A 4,137-nucleotide genomic window follows, 5' to 3' on the forward strand; every position below is an offset into this window, starting at 1 on the left:
CACTGTTACTTATCAACCAAATTGGTGGAATTGTGACTATTTGAAAAGCATCTTAATAAGAATTGTGAGAGATAAAAATGGCTAGGAGGTAGTTGCTACCACCTCTTTCTCAGTTTGGTGTACAGCAATGTCTTGTGTGTTGCTGTCATGCTGAAAGCTGTGTCACCGGTACTTCAAGTACCAGCAGGGACACCCAAAGGGCACATGTTTCAGCAGAGCTTCCAGACCAAGAACTGGTGACAAGAAGGTAACAGACTATCCAGGTCAGAGGAATTCGCCACTGAAAACAGCATGAATACCACTGACACATGGTCAGTTACTGAAAACCTAATGGACAGACGTAGAATGTCATCAGGTAAAGTGCCAGCAGGTGAGCCTTGAGAAGAATAGAAATGCCAGAGCGCTTCGTTGATCTCAACAGGGCCTGTGCATGGATCAAAAGGCAGTTGCACAAACAGAATAAGGGGGGAATACGACATGGGTTAGAATCAGGAATGGCGTGCATCGGTGTTCTGTCCTCTCCCCATACTTATCCAATCTGTATTCTGAGGAAAACGTTAGAGAAGCTGGGTTCTATGAAAAAGAATGTAGCAATAGGATTCGAGGACTACTTATTAACAACTTGCCATATGCAGCTGACTCTGGTGAACGTGAGGAGGAGTTTAAGTGTTTCCTGACAAAGATCAAGGATTGCAGCTTTAAGAATGGATTACAATTCAATATACAGAAGATAAAAAGCCACACAACTGGACCAATAGGTAACATCAATGTAAATGGAGAAAAGTTTGAAGTTGTCATGGATTTTGTCTTGCTTGATCCATACTCAAGGCTAATGGAAACAGCAGTAAAGAGAGCAAAGCAGAGCGTCTTTAACATGTTGAAAAGCAAGGACGTCACTTTGTGAAGTGTGGCATGCGTGACTCAAGCCATGGTATTTTAAATTGCCTCATGCCCTTGTGAAAGTCTAAGGAATGCGAGAGACCTAAATGATGAAGAATCAATGTGTCTAAGTTGGGGGGCCGATGAAGAGCAAACAGATCTGTCATGGCAGAAGTACAGCCAGACTGCTCTTTAGAGGCCAGGGCTACCACAAAGGACAGAGCTGGCATCCATAGTTATGCATAACCTAGCAGTTGTTGTCATTCGGGGCCATGAAGTTGCAGTGACCCTTTAGACAACAGAACACAACACCGCCCTGCCTGTGCCATCTTCAAATTGTCCTTGGGTTTTGGCCCATCAATGCAGCCACTGCTTCAGTCAGTTTTCTTAAAGGTCTTCCCGGTTTTCACTGACCCGCCCCTCCAACCAGAATGAGATCCTTCTCCAGGGATTGGGCTTTCCCAACATATCCAAAGTGAATGAGACGGAGTCTTGCTAGGCTTACTTCTAAGAAACATTCTAGCTGTATTTCTTCCAAGATGTTTGTCCACATTGCAGCCATGGTATTTTCATTAGTTTTCTTCAGCGCCATAAATGAATCATGATGTTACCTACTAGGGAAGTTGTGAGAATTTTTATTTTCTTCACACTGAGCTGTTATCCATACTAAAGGGGTACAATTCTTGATTTTAATTTGAAAGTGCTTCAAGTCTGCTCACTTTCAGCAAGCAAGGTTATCTCATTTGAATATTGCAGATTGTTGATTATCGTTTCTCCAATCTTTTTTTTTAATATAATCTGAAATGTTTTAATGGTGCAATTAAAATAATGCAGTAAAGTCTCAAATATATTTTATCAAAATGTTCATTTCTTTAAGGTCATTTTCAGACAAGGTAGTGTTTTTAAAAAACCACTAGTAGTTTTGTCCACAGATGGAAATTACCAAAAAGTATTCAAGGTAAGTTTGACATCAAATTCAGCTTAAAAAAAAAAAGTTATTTTCTTGCTCAAAGCAAATTACACAATTAGAGGGAGCCCCCAAATATGTCAACTAAACATTCTGACACAAATGCACAAAATATACTTGGCAACATTAAGGAAAGGTCACACTAAGTTCAGAGATATGTACTGTTTAGATGTTGGGCAAACTTTTTGCAAACACAAGGACCAGTTGTCCCTCGTCTCCAGGGGGCAAGCATGCAGCCTGCCCAGCTGGTGAGGACTGTCTAACCCCAGAAGTTACATCCAGGGATGCGAGTGCTATGACCTAACTCAGGGGGTTGGGATTGTTCTGTGAACAGTTTCCTTCTCCAGTGGCCAAAATGGAGACCTGCCCTTCCATTAGGAGTCAACACCTTCTTACAACCTAGATGCTGCATTTTTTTCTCAATATATTCTGGCTTCTCTAATGATTTGCTCAGCATACAGATTGAAAAAATACATATCGAGAGGATGCAACCATGACTCACGCGTTTCCTGATTATCGACCATTCAGTATGCCCCGGTTCTGTTCGTACAACTGCATCTTGATCCTTATAGAGGTTCCGCATGAACACAATGTAGTATTCTGCGATTCCCATTCTTCTTAAGGCTACCCATAATTTGTTATGATCCACAGAGTCAAAGGCCTTGCATAGTCAATAAAAAAACAAACATATTCTCTGCTGTCAGCCCAGATCAATCTGACATCACCAAAGATATCCTTGTTCCGTTCCCCCTTCTGAATCTAGCCTGGACCTCTCGCAGCTCCGTCAATGTCCTGTTGGAACCATTGTTTGAGGATCTTCAGAGATATTTTACTTGCATGTGATATCAGTGATATTGTTCTATGATTTAACTATTCAGTTGAGTCACCTTTCTTTGGAATGGGTACAAATATGGATCTCTTGCAAACAATTGGTCAAGTCGCTGTCTTCCAAATTTCCTGACATAGACGAGTGAGGGCTTCCCGTGCTTCATCAGCTTGTTGCAACATTTCAATTGGTATTCTGCATCATTTAATGTTTGGCCCATAGACTATCTCACTCAATATTGCAACACAGACTTGAATTTTTTCTTTGATTCTTTCCGTTTAAGCTTTGCTGGGCGAGTTCTTTACTTTTGTCTTTCTAACTCTAGGTCTTGGCACATTTCATTATCAAACTTGGCTGTCTTCTCAAGCTGCCCTTCAAATATTTCTAGTCAGCTCTATGACTTCACAATCTCTCCCATATGCCTTTGCTACTCTACGCTTAAGAGCAAGCTTCAGGCTCTCTTCTGATAGACACTTTGACCCGTTCTCTCTTGCCTGTCTGTCGAATGACTTTTTCCTTTCTTCACGAACGCTGTTCTGGGTGTCGTCACACAGCTCATCGGGTTTGCTGTCATTAGTGGTCAAGGCAGTAAATACGTTCTTGCGCTATTCACCACATTCAGGTGGATTACACTCAAGGTCATATTTTGGCTCTTGTGGACTTGTTTTCATTTTCTTCAGTTTCTCCCAAAGTTCCATATGAGCCATTGGTGATCTGTTCCACAATCAGTACCTGGACTTGTTAGAGCTGCTACTATCGAGCTTCTCCATTAGCTCTTCCCACGGATGTAGCCCATTTGATGTGTATGTATTCCACCTGGAGATGTCCACCTTTTGTGTTGTTGTGAAAGGTATTTGCAATGGAGGAGTCATTGGTCTTGTAAAATTCTATCCTGCAATCTCCAGATAGGTTTCTATTACCAAGGCCATATTTTCCAACTACTATTCCTTCCTCTTTGTTTCCAACTTCTGCATTCTAATGCACTTTACTTGCATGTTTGATCAATCTCAGACTGAAAATATTGGTAGAATTCTTCAACTTCTACATCACTAGCTTAGGTAATAGATGCATAAGTTTGAAGATGAGTTGTATTGATTGGACTTCCATAAATAAGGACATATATAATCCCATCACAGACAGCAGTGTACTTCAAGATAGATCTTGAAATGTCCTTTTTGTTGATAAATGCATTGCCATTCCTCTTGATTTTGTTATTCTCAACGTAATAAACCATATGATTTTCTGATGCAAAATGACTGATACCAGTTCATTTCAACTTATGCCTATAATGTCAGTTTTTATGCATTCGCTTTCATTTTTAACAATTTCCAATTTTCCTAGATTCAAACTGTGCACATTCCATGTTCCGATTCTTAGTTCATGTTTACAGCAGATTCTTCTCTTTTTGATTATTCCCCATCAGCAAATGAAGGTTCTGAAGGCTTTACTCCATGAAAGCATTACT

This window comes from Echinops telfairi, unplaced genomic scaffold, assembly GCF_000313985.2.
Source record: "Echinops telfairi isolate 266 unplaced genomic scaffold, ASM31398v2 ScPeMD7_2;HRSCAF=8, whole genome shotgun sequence".
Lineage (NCBI taxonomy): Eukaryota > Metazoa > Chordata > Mammalia > Afrosoricida > Tenrecidae > Echinops > Echinops telfairi.